This window comes from Mauremys reevesii, linkage group 2 (genome assembly GCF_016161935.1).
Source record: "Mauremys reevesii isolate NIE-2019 linkage group 2, ASM1616193v1, whole genome shotgun sequence".
Classification (NCBI taxonomy): Eukaryota; Metazoa; Chordata; order Testudines; family Geoemydidae; genus Mauremys; species Mauremys reevesii.
In genome coordinates, this window is record NC_052624.1 from 13590687 (window position 1) to 13613884 (window position 23198).

At 41.4% G+C, this 23198-nt stretch overlaps 1 long non-coding RNA gene across 1 annotated transcript; it reads left to right on the top strand.

Moving 5' to 3' along the window:
• Positions 1–649: 649 nt before the first annotated feature.
• On the top strand, positions 650–21256 carry LOC120397148. The gene is made up of 7 exons (XR_005593686.1): positions 650–671; positions 1121–1211; positions 1359–1458; positions 1791–1951; positions 2945–3012; positions 4034–4101; positions 20956–21256. It is a non-coding gene; the product is annotated as an uncharacterized LOC120397148 (long non-coding RNA).
• The last annotated feature ends 1942 nt before the right edge of the window (positions 21257–23198 follow it).

Consider the following 23198-nt stretch of genomic DNA (forward strand, 5'->3'; position numbering starts at 1 on the left):
ATGTCAATCCTATGAGTGGAGGGCTGTATCCGCATCCTCCCATGGGTTAGCAAGATTAGCCTGCTCTGGGGAGTCCTCTGTGGGTCAGAGACCAACCCCATGGTAAAACCCTGGCAATTCCTCTAGGGCAAGCCACTCCTTGTTACCCATTGGGCGGAACAAATTGTTCCTCTACCCAAAATGGTCACATTTGACAATATCCAGAAAGTGGATTATCCAACCATCTGATTTTTTTATGGGCTGCTTGGATGATTGACATCCCTTCTAGACATTACAAACAACATACAACACATACAACTTAACAAAAACTTAAAAATGAAAAAGAGAGAAAGTTTTTCTTTTTTCTTCTAAGTTCTTGGTCTCAGAATTGTGCATGTGAGTGCAAGGTGGCAATACAAGCCAGTGAACTAAGTCTGGGTGGCAGTGCTGCTGGCTGGAAAAACAAACAAATAAATGGAAAAAAAAAAAAAAAAGAAAAAATATCATGGTGCAGTTGAGATCAGAGCCAGGAGAGGAGAAGCCCCTGCCTCTCTAAGGTGATAAAGGAGAAGTCCTGCACCAACCCGCCTCTCAGGAAGGTAGAAGGGGAGGGCAGGAATGTGTATTCTGCCACCTGAATGTCAAGTAATGGGAAAACAAGCTACTGGGCCTACTCCAAAAAACTATCACAGGTAGGGAGAACCTGATACTGAAGACGGGGGGTTTGGTGGGATTGAAAGATCATGGGGGTGTAATGAGGGATTTTGAAGTTTGGATAAACTTCCAAGCATCTTGAGGCCATAAATATTTATTTTAAAAGTAATTTAAATCAGAAATTGCCTACAATGCTCAAGTGCCCAAATCCCCACTTCCCCCCAGTATATTTGAAAAATTGTGCAATCGGTTGGGTTTTCAAATGATGGCAACTATGTATTCTTGGTCATTAGATCCATAGCAACCTTCTGATGCTACCTCAGGAAAACTACATGCCCTGTCTTGGGGTAATAAAGAAGAGAAAAACTGAGGGATGGATTCTGAAGTTATGGAAAAAGGCAGAGAGACTGTAGGATTTGTAAATAAATGTTTTACAAAGAGTGTTTTCTCCCTAAATTTTAGTTTATTTTTCTTTCCTTGTTTTAAGGAATAATGAAGAAAACATCTAGTTAAGAATCTCCAGTCCTGCTATACAATTGGTTTTCTGTACCAGTCTGAGAACCCCAACTTTATATTAGGTAAGAGAAAATTCTGCATAGTATCATGAGGAAAGTTACCTTTTTCTTTGATTTGCTGCTGATAAAAGGCATGGAGATTTTTATTAACAGCTATAGTGGTCTTTTTCCTCCCTTCTTTCCCCCATTCATTTTTTTGTGATTCTACAGTCCATAACTTCAGTTTTGTTTGTCTCCTCCTGCTGGCAATGAAATGTAACCATACAAATGGAAAATGATGTAGTGGCAGCTGCAGAAAATCTGTTTTCAGGTAAGGATGATTCCGTGTTCAGTGTTTACTGATATTTCACATAAATATGACTTGGTTTGAAAGCAATAGAAATAATGCCACAATAGAATGGTGCTTTACAGAAATATATTGAGATTCTGTTTTATTAATTGAAGTAATCTTTTGCATATACTATTACTCATTTGAAGCATCTAGTTTATGCTTGGTGTGAAAATGGCTTATTGCTGTTTGTTGTCTTGCAAAATACTCAATATTTATTTTTAAAAAATAATTGTTTACGTAGCTGAGGGTGTCTCAGGCAAAATGTTGGATCACGATTGTTTTTTTTTTTTTTTCCTGTTTTCTTCCATTAGGACTGACCTTGCTCTTAGAGGCAGAGTAGTTTTCCACATAATTCTTCCAGCAAAAACATTTAACATAACCATGTTTTCATCATGCAGAAAAGGTTTAGAATCTATCTGATAAAGAGCAAAGTCATATTTGGACAGAAGTGGGAGCTGTTGGAACAAATGTGGTAAGTAATAACACTTTAATATCTTTACACTCATTTCAAGGGGAAGTTTCTCAACGGATTTTTATTTTTAAAAGTGCTGTCATGTTCTCAAATATGGCAAAAACCTTGTAATTTGGTACCTTAAATTAAATGAGGCATGCATTTCATAAAGTGGCTGTGAAAATACATAATTGTGAATGTACTTCAGGTTCTGGTTTTGTGTGTATCGGATAACTCTGTAGTATGTTTTGGATTAGTTTATAAAGCCCAAGGTAATAGTAAATCTTCAGGTAATGGCAAGAATAGAGGGTCAACAAATAACTTCAATTTTTTTTACCTCTCTCATCAACACAAACTTTTTTTACTGGTTTCAACTAGTTGATCTTTTCTACATATGTTAAACATTTGACACACACTTTTTTCCTGTATTAAAGGCTTTTGGATAGGAATTGTATTCATGCATGTACTACACACACTTATTTTTGCCCCAATTAATATTGTGTCTTTTTCTAATTTTTATGGTACTGTATCCTTCAAGTAGCAATTGTAGATTATGCATCCTGTGTGTGCTGAAGTGTTGTAGGAGAGTGAAGGAAACACTGAAAATAAATATTAATACGAAAGTATTTTTACTGAAAGTCCATTGTATACAAGTAAGAGATTGCAAGATAGATTCTGCTTTTGTTTTTTTCTACATGTTTGCTTTACATTGAACAATGAGCCTCTTGTGTTTTATCAGCAACACTAACACTTCTTCAGGGATAAAATAATTCAGCAATATTTAAATGATTATTATCCACACTTATTTCCTCAGGTTGCAGTGTTTCTAATGAGTCTATAAAATCACATTAACTACTTTCAAGATAACAACATACTCCTCCCACTTCTCCCCCACCCCATCCAGCCCATACAAAAGCCACACTTTCTGAGTCAGTAGCTAGCTAGGATTGAGAGGACTTTCTCAAGAAGACAATAGAGAGGGTAACAAAGTAAGGAGGATTTTTTACTTTTTAGGAGATATTAACTGAACACTTTGGATATGATGAAATGAACCTACAGGCTTTTGTTTAGAAGGGAAAAATGTAAGTCTTTTTGTTTCCAAGTACGAAAATCTTGTAATAGTGGGATCTGTTAATTTTAAAAACTGCTTGTCTTTTACAGAAAAATTTACTAGTAAATTCTCACGTAAATGTGCATGAAGTATATGCCTGCAGAAAGACAGATCTTATGTATGGTATTATTATATAGAGGTAAAAACTAGATTCGTAAATGGTACAGAATTATTGTACTTCAGTAAATACGCAGCTATTTATTCAGCTATTTATTCAGATTATATATGACAGAGTGATATCTTTCTAAATGTTGACATCTTTCTACTGTTAACTTAAGGCTATTGTTTGTTCTGTTATTTCATGTGTTACATGTAGCTCATTGGCTAATGCCCAGTACTCCTCAGACTGATTTTAGCACTATCTAATTTGAGCTGTAATTTGTTTGGTAATATTGGACTAGAATTTGCAACCATACTATTACAAATATTGGTGAATACTTACAAAATAGGACTCCTTGTGCAATAAGTGCTGCACAGTCTAGCCCATTGTATCTATAGGGCTTTCTCAAACTGGCTATTGTGTAGTGATATGTTTCCTGATGCTTTATTAATAGTCTAAATATACACATAGGAACAGGAATGTTGGTAGGATATTTTATTTAATGAGTCCTACTCTACCAACTCGGGCTAGTGGTAAAGTTAGCCAAGTGCTTAATTTTTTTTTATTTATTCATTTTGAGGTCGTTCTCTACTGTTTATGTTCAAGTGTATTATTCCAGGTTTCAGAAGTCTCCTTTACTCCATTTATAGGACTTGAGATACTAAATTTATAGAATTGGAGTAATTATAGTGGCTTCTGTCATAGACTTTAAAAAAACATTAGAGCTGGATTTGTCTATTTCAATAATCTTCAGTGGCATTTGATTTTGTGATGTATATCAGAATGTCATTGACATAAACAGAAGTTTTGTTCTTTATTCCCTTATGACAGGGTGCAGAAGCACCCTGTGATCCTGATACACAGAACTCCCTCTTCCTTTCCCCTTGCACAGGTGTTCATAGGAAGGTCTGTTAGAGTGGCTGCTGGTGAACACAGAGGAGAGTGAACACATTTGGAAAGGTCAGAATCTGTACTCATGGTTAGGTCTGAGTTAAACCCCAAACGGGTATTTTTCTATTTATTTTCTGTTTTAACTTATTTTACTTTCTTGTTATAAATACTAACCACTGAAGAAAAGACCTTCCTGACTGTGACTTTTTTTGCTGAGGAATTCTATCAATTTACACACTCCTCTGTATTTATATTTGTGATTTAATGAATAGTCTGTTGGCTAAGGGTTCGATTGGTAACACAAAGAGTACTAGGGATAAGGAGTACCCATTTCTGGTAACACTAGGATGTAGAAAAAAGTTCTGGATTTCACCTGGACTGAACTGAACTCAGGAGCTGCACATAAGACTTGAACCCTTTTTAGCTATCTTACCCTTGCCTCCCACGCCTTTTTAATCAAAGTACATGGAGTTGTTCAATAAAGGAGTTATCTTAGTTATAATGGGGAATAACTGACTAGGTGGTAGTTCTGTTGAAATCTGGGGGTTACAGTGGATCACAAATTGAATATGAATCAACAATGTAATGTAGTCATGAAAAAGGCTAATATCATTCTGGGAATCTGGGGTATATCATATGTAAGGTGTAGGAGGCAATTGACCCACTCTGTTCAGCACTGATGAAGCCTCAGTTGGAGTACTATGTTCAGTTCTGGATTCCACACTTAGGAAAGATGTGGACCAATTGGAAAGAATCCAGAAGAAAGCAACAAAAATTATCAAAGTTTTAGAAAACCTGACCTATGAGGAAAAGTTAAAAACCTGGGCATATTTAGTTTTGAGAAAAGATGAGTGAGAGGAGATCTGATAACAGCCTTCAAATATGATAAGGATTGTTATAAAGAGAATGATGATCAATTGTTTTCCATATCCGCTGAAGATAGAACAAGAATTAATGGGCATAACCTGTAGCAAGGGAGATTTATGTTAGATGTTAGAAAAAACTTTTTCACTATAAAGGTAGTTAAGCTCTGGAATAGGCTTCCATGGGAGATTATGGAATCCCTGTCATTGGAGGTTTCTAAGAACAGGTTGGACAAACACTGTCAGAGATGGTCTACATCAGGGGTAGGCAACCTATGGCACACGTGCCGAAGGCAGCACGCGAGCTGATTTTCAGTGGCACTAACACTGTCTGAGTCCTGGCCACCAGTCCGAGGGGCTCTGCATTTTAATTTAATTTTAAATGAAGTTTCTTAAACATTTCAAAAACCTTATTTACTTTACATACAACAATAGTTTAGTTATATATTATAGACTTATAGAAAGAGACCTTCTAAAAACGTTAATGTATTACTGGCATGCGAAACCTTAAATTAGAGTGAATAAATGAAGACTCGGCACACCACTTCTGAGAGGTTGCCAACCCCTGGTCTAGAAGATTTATTTGTTCCTTACACAGCATAGGGGACTTGACATGATGATTTCTCAAAGTCCCTTCCAGCCCTACATTCCTATGATTTTGTAATTTGTATGTGCAAAACACTATTTAAGCATTCCCTTCTTTTGGCAGTATTTTGATGTTCTTGAAGAAATTGTGCTGAAAGGGCAGGAAGTTTTTGTAGACATTTGTACCATAATCATCAGGGTATGGGATTTTTCATGTTGTAAAGGATTTAATATCTTCTGATTCATTTCTTTTTAGTATGTCTTTGTAAATCTTAGCATTCAGGAAGTTTCATCAGTGTGGCTTGAAATTCGTGCATTGTGGTTGTAGAGTGGATTGATTTAAATAATCCATTTTAATCTTGTTCTGCATTTATACTATTTAGTTATTTTCCTAATGGAAAGTTGATTTTCATTAATATAATTTAGCATTTCTTTTTGTTTACCAAAGAATACTATATACATATTTATTTAAGCAGTTATATAGCATCACATACATTAATTCAGATTCTTAATTTTTATATTGTTAGAAAATGGTGAATGACTCATTTCTTATTTTCAAGATGACTATTAATTTTGAATTTGTGATCTGTATCAAGCTGCATTTGGATGAAAATTGGAATTCTATTAAAATGCACAAAATCAGCATTATTTAAAAAAACTTTAATTAAATAAAACTACATTAAATATGTTGGATAAATAAAAAAGTAAGCATATCAAACGGTTAAGTGCAAAATATAACTGATTTATTAAAGAAAGAAGTATCTGTAGTTCGTGAATTGTTGTTTCTGATCACCATGAGTTTCAAGACTTTAGAAGTAGTATATCTTATACCTTCATAACTTATTTTTTTCATAGATTGAAAGAGGAAAATATACTTTACTGCTTTTTCAACTCCCAATTTACTTAACTTTAAATGAGCTAGTAATTGAACTGAACTTGCTGAATAAACTTAAATGAAGAAAATATTCTCTCTGCACCTGCAGAAGAGGCTGGTCAAAAGCTGACTTAGCACTACAACAAACTCTGGTTCTAGGCGAGTCAGCAGACCAGGATGTCAGGATCAGAAGGGAGGAACAAGTAAACACCAGACCAGTTGTCCATGGTAGGGAGAAGCCCAGTTGTACAACAACCTCTGGTTTCCTCCTCTGGCTTAAATAGGGACTGCAGCCTAATCAGGAGCCTTGGAGTTCTCCCAGTCGCATAAGGGTGTAGCATGTGCCTCAGTTGGGTTGTGTGGTCCCAAGTCCTACCTGCTGTCTGTGAGTTACTGGGTGGAGGATTGAAGGGTGATGACTCTCAGGACCCAGGTTTGAGACCCACATGGTCTGACAGAAAGCTTTAGCCCCATATGATTTGGAGCAAGGACTTGAAAATTGAAAGGAGGTGGCCTTTGTGTCAGGGATGTGCCTTTTGCCACCCCATAAAAATCTAGCCAAATTTGGCCAACTCATAAGTCTTTGAAAAATCACAATTCACACATGTTCAGCAGAGATTTGCTAGAGTTTAACAACTAAAATTTCAGAATATTCCATTCTCATTGACAATGCTTGAGCCTCTCACAGCTCCTAGAGCTGTTCCAGACTGCATACGCGTCATTCCCACAGAGCAAGTAAGTGTGCTCCATCTCACCACTCCTACATATGACCAGACAGTGCATGCACTGGCCAATCACAGAGCAACTGAGTACTGAGCACTGAGCACAGAGCACTGAGGTCAATCCCCTCAGTGCTCTTATGTGTGACCAGTCTGTACATACACCATTCCCACAGAAAAACCAAGCTTGGTCCATTCTGTTGACAGTACTGCACAGGCACAGTCTCCAAAGAGTGACTGAGCATGCCTCCTCCTGCCCAGGACTATAGAGGCGAAGCTTGACTTTCCCTGTGATGGGTGCTCCCTTCCACTCTGGGCTGTAGTGAGGCCAGGTACCAAAACTGAGAGCAGGGAGCCTGTCTCTTCTGTGCTCTGTGTCCCCACATACTGATACCCTGGTAGCACGGAGGAGGGAACTGCCTGACTCAGACACAGAAGGGGTAAGAGCCAGACCTAGGGAGTTTCAGGAGCGTGCTGGGGAGTAAGGAGCCTAGGAGAGTGGGACTGGCTGGGCAAGGAGACTAGATCTGAGAGCCAGGAATGAAAATGGGGTCAGGGAGAAGACACATAGCCAGTGGGTGGAGTGGAAATTGAAACTGAATGAGGAGCCTGGGGTGGGAGACTGATACTGGGAACCAGTGAGGTGGGGGAAGGAGGGGTGGGGAGACAGATCTGAGGAGCCAGTGTGCTGGAGGAGAACTGGGACTGGCTGGCCCAAAAGACTTGGACAAGAAGCTGGGGAAGGCCAGGGCATTGAGATTGATGAGAAGTCCAGGGAGGAAGAGTGGAACTGGGAGCCAATAAGGATGGGGAATGTGGGCAGGGTGGTGGATGACTGTAGGCTGGTGGTGGGGAGAGAGAGACAAATAGGAGAGTAGGGAGAGGAATTTGGACTAGTGCAAGGAGACTGGGGACGAGGAGCCAATGGGTTGTGGTTGTAATTAGGGATGACTGGATAAGGAGACTCTGAGTGGGAGAGGGTGAGAGACTGAGGCTTTGATGGGAAGTCTCAAGGAGCGAGATTAAGATTTACTGGGCAAGAAGACTAGGATTGGGATCAGAAGTCTGAGGAGGTGAGATTGGTGCTGATTAGGTGAGCAGAATGGACCTGCATGAGGAGCCAATGGTGGTATAGACACAGGATTGGACAGGGACAGGTTGGAGGGGGTGGGGCAAAAAGAGGTCAGGCTTGGGTGAAATGAATAGAAGAGTCTGTTGCCACTAAAGCACCCTCCTATCCACAGTCTGGAATGGAAAACCACAATCACTGAGTCCAGCCCTGTAGGACTGGTCTACTACTACTATCATCAGTTACTTCATTAGCTCAAGTGGCAGAGGTCTGGGTGATGGATATAAAGATTCCAACCCTGCTGATGATGCATGTAGGGGGTCACTATGATGCTGTGTTATGGAATTTGTTTCTTCTTTGAGTGCTTGTCCACATGTGCACCCAAGGTACTTGAGCCACAGACCTTTGGTCAGTAATACCTGATGAAGCAGTACATTTGCTGATTGTCCTCATGCCTCTGTCTGAGGGTATAGAAGGCAGGGCCACCCAACTGTCCTCAGTTACTTCTCAGCACCCATAGCTAGAAGTAGGAACTCACAGTGATGCCTTGTTTCTCAGTTTTTTATTGTTTTCTTATGTAGATTAGTTTAAATAGTTAGCAATTACGGTAAGTAGTTATTTCAATAGTTAGGTCAGTGTTGGGAATTGTATAGGATTTGCAGGGAAACTATCTTTATTTGCTCTTTAGCAGGGGAGTACTCTCTGTACCACTTCAGTCATGATGACTGAACACACATCCTCTGGTTTTAAGAACTGCCCTTCCTGTGAGATACTAATGCTCTTGAATTATGGGCATACTACATTGTCTTGGTGAAAGGCACATCACCGACCTATGTGCTATTTGCAAGTTATTCTCTAAACATAGTCAGTTAGGGAGACTTGACTCAACATGTTCCTAACGGAAAGCTCAATGTGCCTGGCCTCTGATCCTGACCTGCCTGGAGCAGATTTATCTCATTACTCCTCTTCATGGAGTGCCCTGACTTCCACTTCTGTCAGAACCACAGCCTTTTAATGTGCTTTAATCTATTCTCATTTCAAAGAGGGGTAGTTCAAAGTGCACTAAGGAACTTTTAGTGTGCAGTAACAATGTCCATACAGACATCTGGTGTGCAGCAGACTAGTGTGGGATAGATTTACACCCCAGTATGCTGCGAACTAAGTGTTTGTGTAGACAAGCCCTCAGAGCTTATATGGCTACTAAAAACTTGTTGGTGTCATTGATGTTGGACTCTCCTCTACTGGCATCATTAAAATAGCCACAACTGGCACTTTGGTAGTCACCTCAATACTGGTTCCATCCTCATTACCCACAAGACACATGTCTGTCCAAGTACCAAGAACACCTATGGGTACAGCCCTTGGTATGCCTAAGTACACCTTTTCCTCCTCAAAATTGGGGGGCATCAGGGAAATCTGTCCAACAAGATCAGCTGGCTCAAGGTACTCACATCCTTTTTCGCAGGAAGGGATGTTAGAGCTGGATCTGGATACCAAAGGCACAGATCCATGCTGTCCTCTTCTTTGGCCTCCAGCTTCATATTCCTACCATTACCCTTGGTCCATTGGCACCTTGGCATCCCTCATTCTACAAAGACTGTTTCAGTGTCACACTCCAGATCCCCCAGATCAGTCTCTCTCCCTTCACCATTTTAAGGACCTTCCATCTCTACAAATGGCACAGTGAGTCATCACCGTTGCTCTGTCAGACAAGGAGTTACAGGAAGATGGACAACCTATCCCTACCAACATTTCTTCTTCATCTCCAGATAAGGCTGTTTGCCAGAATCATCTTCATCCACTCTCCATGACTATAAATTATGCCAACACTTCATGAGGAGAGTAGTTTCTACTTTAGATATCCCAGTAGAGAGATAGTTCAAGGCACACATCTTAGGGCAGAGGTGGGCAAACTACAGCCCACGGGCCACATGCGGCCTGCAGGCCTGTCCTGCCCGTCCCTTGAGCTCCCGGAGAGGGAGGCTAACCCCCGGCCCCTTCCCCGCTATCCCTCTCCCCCGCAGTCACGCCGCCACGTGGGCAGCGCTCTGAGTGGCGGGGTTGCGTGCTCCTGCCTAGCAGCACGGCAGTGTGTCTGGCTCCGGCCAGGTGGTGCAGCTGCCAGACATGCTGCTCTGATCGGCATGGTAAGGGGGATGGAGCAGGGGGGTTGGATAAGGAGCAGGGGGTCCCAGAGGGTGGTCAGGGGACAGGAGCAGGGGGCGGTTGGATGGGGTGGAGGTTCTGGGGGGCAGTCAGGGGATGGGGATGGGTTGGATAAGTGTGAGACTCCTGGGGGCTCTCAGGGGGGGGGGGTGTGGATAGGGGTCAGGGATGGGAAACAGGGGAGGTTGGATAGTCATGGGGTTCCAGGGGGCCTGTCAAGGGGTGGAGGTGTGAATAGGGGTCAGAGCAGTCAGGGGACTGGGAGCAGGGGGGTTGGATAGGGGGCGAGGTCCAGGGAGGTGGCAGTTAGGGGACAAGGAGAAGGGGGGGTTGGATGGGTCGGGAGTTCTGAGGGGGGCAGTCATGAGGAGGGAAGTGGGAGGGGTCAGAGGCCAGGCTGTTTGGGAAGGAACAACCTTCCCTACCTGGCCCTCCATACAGTTTTGCAACCCCAATGTGGCCCTCGGGCCAAAAAGTTTGCCCACCTCTGCTTGGGTATGTCTGCACTGCATAGTGAACCCAGGTCTATGGGACCCATGCCTACAGACCTGTTTTTTCCAGCTCATGCTTGAACATCCACAGTTGCATTGCTACGCAAGCCTCATATCCACAACTCCTGACAGAATTTGGCACCCATGCAGAATGTAGCATAGTAATATTGTTAATGATCTTATTGTTAGTTAATTGTTCCCATTCTCAGTCAGTTCCCCCAGAAGCATAAAAACCTGTAAAAGTTTTAAGGCCCCTACATTGCCAGAGTGATGTAAAGCCTTATAAATGACAAAAAGAACAAGGGGTACTTGTGGCACCTTAGAGACTAACACATTTATTTGAGCATAAGAAAGTTTATGCTCAAATAAATTTGTTAGTCTCTAAGGTGCCACAAGTACTCCTGTTCTTTTTGCTGATACAGACTAACACAGCTACCACTCTGAAACTTATAAATGACAGTAAAGGAATCAGCTAGGAAGATCTATGTGTTTTCTCACTTTTTTCCTGTGCCAAAGTGGCACAATGGGGTTAGATTTTTACTCACCTATTTAAAAAAAAAGACTTTCAAGAGCAAATAAAACATTTACCAACCAGTCAATAAAATGTCAGGACAATCACTACCAAGCACTTCCCAAAGTACCCAGCTAGATCCACGACAATGATTAGCAAAACTGTATGACTTTCATGTATGAAAGTCTGAGCAATTTAAAATGACATTCTACTTTTTTTCTGTTTGGTGTTCTGTAATGTAATTTAAATGAAAATCCAGGATTGTAACTGGAATACAGGGTATTAGTTACCAAGTATTTGTAACTTAACTTTCATGTGTTTAGGAAAGGCTGAATAGTTATTGTGACTTTTTTCTGTATTGTAGTTTAAATAACTTACCAAAACAATTGAAATTGCTGTTATTATATTGCATTATTTTGACAAATAAAATTTGCAGAATTTTTAATTTTTTGGTGCAGAATTTTTAATTTTTTGGCGCAGAGTTGCCCCAGGAGTAATCCACACTGATGTGTCCATATTTCACTACACAGACCTGAATCAGACCTTGTTAGTTATGGGGGTGTATCACAGGTTTCTGAGTGCCCTTACTAGCTGTAGCTGCCCTAGGTTTTGGTTCATGGAGTATTGTGGGAGATCTTGTCAGTCCATCCCACAGCATTTAATCAAAAGTGCTCATAGCCCATCAACATGTCCAGTTGAACCATTTTTGGGTCTGCACACTCCTACAACCAGACCCAGCAACATAGATCCAGCACAGGTGGAAGAACTTCTGCTCATGTTTTCAGTCCTACGTTGGGAAGTAGAGCATCTGTGAGATGCTGTTGGACATTTTAGTAGCAGTATTAGTCCTATCAAAGGCATCTCTTGGGGATGGATACTGATACGGCAGCCACAGCCCAGCTGATACTGCTTATGCCTGTTGCCATAGCTAGAGATTCTCCATATGTAGACCAGCACTCATGGAGTAAGTCCATGAGCACAGACTGGTGGGATCATAGCATCATGTGGATCTGGGATGAACAGCAGCGGCTCCAGAACTTTCACATGAAGAAGCAGTTGTTCCTGGAGCTGTGTGATCAGCTTGCACCAACCCTGCAGTGTCAGGACACATGCACAAGAGAGGCCATGTTGGTCCAGAAGTGGGTCACTATAGCTATCTGGAAGCAGGCTATTCTAGGATGCTACAGGTCCATGGCTAGCCAGTTTGGCGATGGCAGGTCAGTTGTGGGACTTGTGATGGTGGAGGTTTGTGAGGCGATAGTCTGTGATTTAACCAAAAGCGGTGGGCATAAACAATGTTGCTGAAATAATTGTTGGCTTTGAGAGAATAGACTTTCCAAATTCTGTCAGGGATAAAAATGGGACGTGCACATAACTTGCCCTCTGCAAAGAGCATATGAGTACATAATCTACAAAGGTTCTATTCCATCATTATGCATGCCCTAGTCAAGTACAGAGGCAGGTTCATAGACACCAACATGAGATGTACTGGCAGGAAGTATGATACCAGGGTTTTCCAAAGATTGGGACTTTACCTTCATGGATAATCAGGGACACTATTCCCACTAAGTGACATTGTTATAAATGGAGTCATTGTCCCCACTGTAATTCTAGGGGACCCACATGCCCCTTTTGCCACGATTTATGAAAGAATACATGGATCACAAAGTGCCTGGCAAAAGAAGGTCCAAATACATGCTTAGTAGCTGTAGGATGGTGATGGAATGTGTGTTTGACAGATTGAAGTCTCAATGATGCTGCTGCCTTCAAAGTTGTTTGGATGCCAATGTTTTCAATGCTATCCATATTTCTGTGGCCTGCCGTAAACTGCATAATGTCCATGAGAATAAAGGTGAGCCATTTTTCCAGGAGTGGATTCAAGACACAGCTGTATTGCTTGACCAGTATACTCAACCAGAAAGTGCTTCTATCATTATGGGGATGCAATAAGGATAATAACATTTCATTATCCCTACACCAAAAACTTAAATTAATTTTAACCAAAATGACCTAAAATAGTCACACTGGCTTGGTGGATATCACCCATGCAAATGAAATCTGCTTATTTTCTCTCTTCTTCCTGTTCACCAATAGATGGTGCAGAGAGCTCCTTCTCTCTAGAGCCCTAGAGTGGGGCTTACATCAGTTTAGACAAACCGATTCCTCAAAGAAACACCAAAAGTTCACTAGAAGGAAGTCCTCCACTACATTCTTGGTGCCCATCCATCGTTTTCAATCAACATTCAGGCTGTAAGTTTGATTGCTCACTCGATACAAGATCAGATCTTCCCATCCCATCTCCTCCCTTTTGGGAACAGGTTGTGCTGCTTCTGCAGTTTCTGGAACATTACCACTGACAATTGGGTCTAGATGTAGAACTGGGATACACTTCCCAGTTCAATTCCAGGCTCTACTACACCCTTATCCACCTTTCCTATTAGTATTCAGGGAGCCATCTCATGAGAGTTTACTATGTCAAGAGATGCAATCTGTGTTCACTGTCAAAGCAGCAGAGGAGGTTCCCCTTCAGGAAAAGGGTTTCATTCCAGTTACTTTCTCAAAAAGAGAGGGGGTGTAAGGCCTATCTTGGACCAAAGACAACTAAACACTTGCATCAGAAAACTAAAGTTCAGGATGGAGTCTCTTGCCTCCATTATCCCCATCCCTAGATCTGTTACCGGGGTTTTCAGAACCCAAAACTGTGGTAACTTAATCTGGTTTCTCCAGGCAGTGTCAGGAATAAATCAGTGGGGACACATTTCTTATGTTTGATAAATGATTGGTACAAACAGGAGTGCTTTCACCCAAAGTTCCTTCTTTATTGAGTCTTAAGCACACACACACACATGCCATAGCAATAGGTTTAGATCATCCCAAATTATAGTTACTCAAAGTCTGAGATGGTTTCAAGTGATCAACAGTCAGGCTTCCAGGGGCCCTTCTTCCGTTCAGTTGCTGGGGAGAGGATATCAGTCTCTGCTTGAAGACAAGCTCCCTCAAACTGTTCCAAAGTGTATTCTTTTACTTAATCTTTTATAGCTAACTTAAATAAAGCACATAACTCACCATAGTAACTCCTAGTGGGTCACCAATTCTCCTAACTTCACCAAAGTTCTCATTATCTCTTATCATCAAAGCATTTTTAGTCATAACAACAATAAAACGTATAAGTCAGGGCACTTAAAACCAAACATTCCCTTCCATTCTCATGGTACATTATCTCTCTGTCCCATCCTCCCATTCTGAGTAGCAAAACTGCACTCATGCAGCTGTTTGGCCTTGCCTCTCAGAGTACTCACAATTATTCCTAGCTATGTGATAATTGGTTTTCAGCTAACAGTGGCTGGACACATAAAATGGCTGATGGCAGTAATGTCAAGTTTAATTCTCCCATAACAGATCTGAACAATTGTTACATTGCTCTTGACCTATGGGACATCTATTTTCACATTGCAATCCACCTGGCCCACAGAAAGTTTGTGAGGATGCTTCTGTTAAGAGTGGATTCCTGAGCTGTCCAAAACCGTTGTGACTGTCCACTGCCAATACAGAGTACTACTCTTTGGCCTATCATCAGTTCCCAGAGTATTCACAAAGTGTCTGGTGGTAATGGCTGCTTACCTCAGGAAGAGGGGAATCCCAGTGTTTCCATATTTTGCTGACTGGCTAATTCCAGGTCAATCCAATTAACTGTTGGTGGACTGTATCCATCAGCCTCAGCTGCTTTTTACTTGCCTTGGTCTGAGACTAGACAGAGACAAATCAGTACTATCTCCTACACAAAAGATAGAATTCATCAGGACCATTCTAGACTTGATGATAGCAATGACTTATCAACCTCCAGAAAGATTTCAAGTTGTGCACAACCTCTTCAACAATCCACAGGTATACCAAAGAACAACTGTGAGATCGTGTCTCAAATCGCTGAGCCATATGGCATCCTGTATCTTCATGACTCAGCATGCCAGCCTTCACCTGTGTTGTATACAGGGCTAGTTGAAGTCTGTGTATCAAACAAACAAGCAACACTTGGACTTACTGGTTTATGTTCTTCCTCTAGTCCTGTAATTGTCAAGGTGGTGAGTGGATTCAGTAAACACTGGCAAAGGGATTCCCTTTTCTCCTCAGCTTCTGTCAAAAACTCTGGTGACAGATGCATCCACACGGGGCTGGAGAGCTCACGTGGGCAGGGTTTGAACATAGTGGTTGTGGACAGCTTAGGAATCCACTCTTCACATAAGTAGCCTATATCTAAGAACCATTGATCAAGCTCGCAAGACTGTCTACCAACCATCCAGGGTCTTACCATACAGGTCATAACAGATAATATGATTGCCATGTTTTACCTGAATAAGCAGAGAGGGGCAAGATCCACACCCCTGTGTCAGGAGGTGATACATATTTGCATATATTATGGGATCATACTCAAGGCAGCTGCAGAATGTTCCAGCAGATCACCTCAGCAGATAATTTGTTGACAACCACAAATGGACAAGAAAAGACAAGGTGATTCAAGCAGTTTTTTTTCAACAAGTGGGTGTTCCCCATGGTAGATCTGCATGTGACCAGAGAAAACAGAAAATCTTATTGCTTCTGCTCCGAAAGGGGTGAGAGCCCAGGATCAAATGCTGATGCATTTCTGATTTCTTGGGTCACAGATCTTTTATGACTGCATCTACACTGCATGCCATTGGCGGAAGGATGTAGCGTATGCGTAGCTACATGCTGTAGTGAAAAGCAGGCTGAGTCCTGCTTTTGGTGTGTAGCTACACGTCAGTGAAAGTCTCCTTTTCCCCACTGCTGGAGCCTTTACCTGCAACCTAAAAAGTAGCAGTGTAGACTGGGAAGGCACTGCTTGGGCAAATGATGTACTTTCCCCACAGAGTTCAGGCATGTCCTTACCTGCTTGCCTAAGCAGTATTTCATTGTCTACAATGCTATTCATACAAGTAGTGTATGTACTCTACATGCTACCAAAGGGAGTGTGCAGTGTAGATTTACCTTTAATGTGTTTCCTCTGATCACATTGATTCAATTGATTTTTCAGAAAACTCACAGCAGCAAGCAACCAAACTGTTATTAATAGTTCAGGCATGCCCAAGGCAGTTTTGATTATTGGTTCTCCAATTCTTGTCCATTCAACTTCCCATAACCTTACTGTTGCTCTGGACATACTGTCTCAGAGTCACAGTCAAGTCTTACACCCTGAGCCATGCATGCACTTTTCACCTCACAGCATAGATATTGAATAGTTAACTTAATCAGGGAGAGCTTGTTCGTTGAGGGTACAGAGCAGTCTCATTCTTTGTAGGAAAGATTCTACTAGGAATAGAAACGTGACTAAATGGAAGAGATTCTCAATATGGGCTTATCACCACCAGTTATCTCCTTCCAGATCTCAAGTCCCTGACATCTTGGAATACCTGCTGGAGCTGAAGAACTTGGATCTGTCAATTAGCTCACTGAAAGTGCACTTTTCAGCAATCTTTGTTATCCACACTCTGATTAAAGGTCATTCTGTTCCTCCCCACTCCATGATAGCAAGATTTTTAAAAGGTCTAGTAAGGGTTGATCCCCCTGTAAGGTAGCCTGTCCATTCCTGGGACTTTAATTAAGTCCTAGCAGGTCTCATCAGCTCCCCCTTTAAACCTGTGTCCTCTTGATCCCTGTTTCATCTATTGGCTGAGAAAGCATTTTTAGTGGCAATAACTTCAGCAAAGAGGGAGGAGGAGCTACAGGCATTTATCGCTGGACCCTCTCTTACTATTTTCCATAAGGATATGGTCATACTAAAACCACATCCCAGATTCTTATCATAGATGATTTCCGACTTTTAGTTAAATCAAGTCATCCATCTGCCAAAATTTCCCCCTAATCTATGTATTCAGAAAGATGAAGAGAGCCCGCATTCTCTAGACAGCTGTAGGGCACTCTCCTTTTACTTAGTCAGGAAAAACAGTTTAGAGTTTCTCTCAGACACTGTTACATATGCAGAGAGAATGAAGGGCCAAGCTGTTACTGCTCAGAGAATCTTTTATTGGATAACATTGTGCATCAAATTGGGTTCTGAACTAGTCAGTACTACTCCATCACCAAGAGATAGTCCATTCTACACGAGCTCAAGCTGCTTCATTGACCTCTCTGAAAAATATTCTTATTGTAGATATTTGTAGGTCTGCGACAGTCTTCTGTCCATACCTTTACCCTGCATTGTGGAATTGTGAAAGTATCTAAAGCCTGTGTGAACTTTTGCAAAGCAGTCTCACAGTCCTTTTTTAAATAGACTTCTTGTAACCACCTCTTGGAAGGACACTATTTGGGAATCACCAACACTGGCATATATGTGCACAAGCACTTGAAGTAGAAGAAATAGTTGCTTATCTGTACAGTAATTGTCACTCTTTGAGTTAGGTAGTCCACATATGTATTCCACGACCAGACTTCTGTTCCCCAGAGTCTATTGATATAAAAATTCCTGTGGTGGTGAAGGAAATGAGGGACAGCTGGGGCGGCCCTGCCCATTATGCCTTTGGTGGAGGCACAGGCAACCTTTGTGACGTTGCACTCCATAATGCTTTATAGAAATATGCTTATGCATGTAAATATGACAGAAGTGGAATATGTTTTATGCTAGATATGCCATGTAACATATCTTTGCAAAGGTTCTGACCTACTGAATATATTAATCCTATCTGTGTGCATGTATTATTTTTATATCTGAAGTTATGAGCATTGGCTTTATGATTGTATTTAAAGTATTTGCTGTAGGAAACACATAAAGCAGATTTGGCCAACATAGTGTGAAGGGGTTATTCAAGTAATCGGGAGTACTTAACTAACAATGGACTTTGGGAGATGTGAATCCACATCTGAGCTTTCCTGGGAATGTTCAAATTAACATGTAAACAGAGGTGTCGGCCTGCAAACAGCTGACTCATTCATGGACATGTGACTTACCCAGGTGGATACAAACTCCATCTTGTTGGTGTGACTTTGCACAGAAGAACAAAGGGGTTTCTGCCCACAAGAGAGGGAATATAAAAGGCCCTGGAAGCCTCTCCATTTTGTCTTCAGCTGGCTCAAGAGATGGCCTCTCCACTCGAAAGAGATACCTGAAAGGAACTGGAACAAAGGAGTGTAACTATGGGGGTGTGAATGATTGCTGGACCCAGGCCATAAACTACAACGTTGGTCTGAAAAGGATTGGGCCCAGACTAGGAAGGAGTCCAGGCTGTGAGACAAGCTTATTGGAACATCTCTAAGGGTGTGATTTCATCTGTAATCAGTTCCTTAATGCATTAGGCTTAGACTTGCATGTTTTGTTTTATTTTGCTTGGTAACTTACTTTGTTCTGTCTGTTTTTACTTGAAACCACTTAAATCCTACTTTTTATACTTAATAAACTCACTTTTGTTTATTAATTAACCCAGAGTAAGTGATTAATACCTGGGGTAGCAAACAGCTGTGCATATCTCTCTATCAGTGTTATAGAAGGCGGACAATTTGAGTTTACCCTGTATAAGCTTTATAAAGAATAAAACGGATTTATTCAGGTTTTAGGCTTCCAGAAAGTCTGAATACTGGGTACTGGGAAAGGCCCAGTTAACTGAGAAGCCCCTGGGCTAAGTGAATCTTAGTTTCTGTGAACTGCAGGGGGGTCTGTGCAGGAGCTGACTGGTGTGTCTAGCTCAGCAAGACGGGTGTGAAGGAAGCCTTTTCTGGCAGGGAGGTTTGTTCTCAGTGGTATCCCAGCACATCTAGTGACAGTCTTGAGGAAGTTTTTCTGGCCCAACCTGTCACAACCTTAATTCGATTTATGAAGATCTAGGCTGATGACCATCCTGAATGACCACATCGAGGTTTCAATCCCTCCACCACTCCTCTCTCTCTCTCCCTTGACTCTGCTGTTGAATGCTCCAAATCATGATTTTCAGACTTCAGATAATCCAGAATGCACCAGCAAGCAACCCACCCCTAAAGAGCCAGGCCCGAAAAACCACAGGGCCACCGCCAATCCAATCTGAGGAAAAAACCTTCCCGAATTCCTTTCCACCCCTGATCAGCAGAACTCCCCCAACCATGACTCTCCTCCAACCTCTCCAGGAAAAAAAGAAAAATCATATAACAACATTGACTTTGTACTAATTACCAAAGTGTGGCACGTTATTGACCTATTGACTAAACCCGTTATCCTATCATCATCTCATCTCCATAAACTTATCCAGCTTTAAATCTTATAAGGTCCTTTCCTTTCTCTTCACTTCCTCTTTGGTTCCACTGTTGTCCAGAATTGCACTCCTCTGATGGTTCCCGACCTATTCTCTCTGCCCAAATTTCCAATTTGACAATTTATATATCATTGTGTCTCGTGTCATCCACATTAGCACTTCTGAAAATTCCTCCTTCCTCTCCTATTATTCCCTCTCTGATATATTTAAAGAGTGCAATCATATCTCCTCTTATCCTTCTTTTTTAAAGGAAAAAAAACAGCTCCTCTCTCCTCCCTTCATACTACGACTCCTTTCATCCATTCATCATCATAGTGGTTCTTTCTTTGTACCTGCCCCGTTTTCATCCTTCCTTCTTCAAACATGGAGACCAAAAAACAAACAATACAAATCCAAATGAGGTCTCACCAACGCCTTATATAAGGGGACTAGCACCTCCTCTTATCTCTAATACCTAAACTAAATAATCCAAGACCGCATTGCATTTTTTTTTTTTAATGGCCACATCACATCTCATAGTCATCAGTCATCCATCAACATCAACTAGGATTCCTTCTCCCTCTCCTCCTCTTCCAACTGGTGCGCCCCAGCTTTATAATAAAATAAAACTAGTCATCCCAAAAAATAACCCTACACTTCTTTCTATATTTATTTTCATCCTGTTACTAATACTCCAGTTTACAAGGTCATCCAAATCTCCCTGGAGGATATCCCGATCCTTTTCCTTCTTCCTTCTTCCAACTTATGAGTGGTTGACTTCGTAAGCTTAATAATATTCTTATAGTTTTTATGTGTAATTTTATATATCCTGGGCAAATTCAGTTTTCACAGAGGCAGAAAATGGTATGGAAAATAGCCATACTGCTTGTGCTGTTGTGGAGGGGGTGGTCCTTGGAGGGAGCATTGATGGCTCAAGATCTGTAAGGAAAGACCCTGTTATTCCTACTGCGAGAAGTGACTACACTGCAGAATTATATAGTTACCACTTTGGACTATGTAGGAGAGAGTTGCTAGATACTTAACTAATTATCCTTTGCAGAAAGAATGGTGGCTGGGGTGCAAGGACCTTACTATGGTGGGGGTATTACAAAGGATAAAAATAAGGGGCTTGTCAGAGCTCTGACACAGATGTGATTCTATCACTTCCCAGGGAAAAAGTGGCAAAATGTATTTTAGAGGCATAATTATAAAAATCTATCCAGAATCATTTTCAGTTAATTTAAAACTGAAACCACAAAGATTATTTTTCTTCCTATGAGAATATGGTTCCAGTTGGTTTTGTTTTATTTTTACCTAATGGTTCGACTATCAGATGTGAATGGAGAAATAGTTATCTTGCAGTTGTTAAGCCTAATGATATTGTTGTTTCTGTTAGCTTCCTTTTACTTACATCTCTTTACTTATACCTTTTTTTTAGTTATTCTCAATATTGGAAGTGGAAGAAATAGAATGAAAAGATGGATCATTTCAGTTTATCATCAGATGATATTGGTTTCCACCTTTTCACATGTGAATCACTGGCCACAATTGAGAAGCGGATTGCTGAGAAAAAAACAGAGCAAGCCAAGGCTAGGCTGGAAAATCGTGTTCAACAGGCTGAAGTAGAAAAACGTCAGCCCCGACCTTATCTGAGAGCTTTCAAAAAGCTGCCTGCTCTGTTTGGGAATCCTCCTCTGGAGCTCATCGGGGAACCCTTGGAAGATCTTGATCCGTACTACAATGATCACCAGGTTAAAGTCATCATGTGATACTGATTTTATTTTGTCTGTTAAGATGTTAAAAGATGAGAAATGCTTTAGTCAGTGGATTCTTCTTTTGGTCCTTCCTTTACCAGCTGTCATTACACGTATAATGTGTGTTGGTTTACTTTAGGGGTTACCTAACGCCATGTTAAACAGTAACTCATTATAACGAAAGCTTAATTTTAAAACCCAGTGAGCAAATTATATTGATTATGAAAATATACTACTACTTCTTGAACAGAAAATATTTTATTAGGCAAATGACATTGTTTTATGTAATGCATTTTCCTCCTTATGTGACCTGTGCAGGTTAGTTGGACTGACATCATAGCAATACAAATAGCTTCTCTCTGACAACTATTGATCACTCCATATTTGATGGCCTACTGCAGTGAGTTTTCCTGCATTGTAAGAGTAATGAGAAAATAGCACAACACAACTAAATGCTTTACATATCTTTGTAACTGGGTTGAACTCACCCCTCGTGAGCACCCCCTGGCCGAGTGCATGTGCCTTCACTTTCTCTCTATCCTTTTGTGGTGGGTCTTCGGTGACTCAGCCCTCTGGCCGAGTCTCACACAGTCTGTCTGTGTGATAAAAGCAAAACAAACCCCTTCTGGAGTATAAGTCCAACCAGAGGCCTATGTGCACCCTCTGTAAGATCCTTCAATCTGCATCCCTATCCTAGGGCTCAGTCTTCAATCAGTCCAGCAAGGCCTATCACAGTACCCTGTCCAAACTGTCTCTCAGCCCCTTCTGGACTCCCTTGAATTATACCTGCCCTTTAAGTAGTCCCAGTCCTAGTGTGGGGCCATGTCCCCCAGGGTTCCCTCCCTGGAGACTCTTCACCTCTCTGGGCCTTCCTGGCCCCAGCTCTTCAGCTAGGCCACTAAAAATGGTTTGTTCCCCTTCTGGGGTGTATGAAAGTCCAGGCCACTTTTCCACCCTCTACTCCGGGTCCCAGCCCAGGGACTCTATAGATAGCAGCCATCAGCCGTGTCCCTTTAAATACACTGCGTTGCTGCTACAATTCCCTGGGCCACTTCCCCATGGCTCCAACACATTCTTCACACTTACCTCAGCGCCTTGTCCTGGTGCAGTCCCAGCAGCTAGCCTGGAGCACCATCCTCGCTCCTCCACCTTTAGGAACGGGACTTGCTCAAGCCCTGCAGCTCTTTTTATACTAACTTGCTGGGCCCTGATTGGCTGCTTCCCACTACCCTCTTTAGGCATATTGGAGGACCTCTCTACTGCCCTTTTCTGGGGCGGGATGTGGCAGGGCCATGAGGCCTCCAAGCAGGGGGCCTCAGCTCCTAGTCCACCCAATCAAAATCTTTCAATTCCTCCTTATTGAATATTTTTCCTTATTAATAATAAGTTTTCTGCTGTAATGAGAGCATTTTTATTAGCGCACATTACAGCTTTATATATAGAATAAAAACCAAACACAGAATCCAAGAGGGCAGTAGATTTTTAGCTCCATCAGATCAGAATTTATTTTCAACCTGCAATAATATGTGGCTATGTAAATACAGTGTTCCCAAGAAGAAGCAATATAATTTGGATATAGGAGTGTAGTATTAAAAAACATATGTGTATATTTGATATGTTAAAGGAAGAATTGTACTGAATCACCTTTTAGGCTACATTATACATGAGAAAGTACGTCATATTCACAGAGGCTACTGTCACTTAATCATGTACAAGTCATTTCATCATAAAACTCCCAGGACAATTCTGTAATGTGTAAGTAGATTCACTTTGTCTTCAAGTGCTGTTACAGGCTGGGATTCTTAGAGAAGAGAAGAGGAGTCTAATTCATTTGAAGAAGTTACAGGAATGTTAACATAAGCATTATCTTGAATTTAGGGTATTTGTTTAATTTTTTGTCTGTATCTGACAAGAACGTTGGTCATTC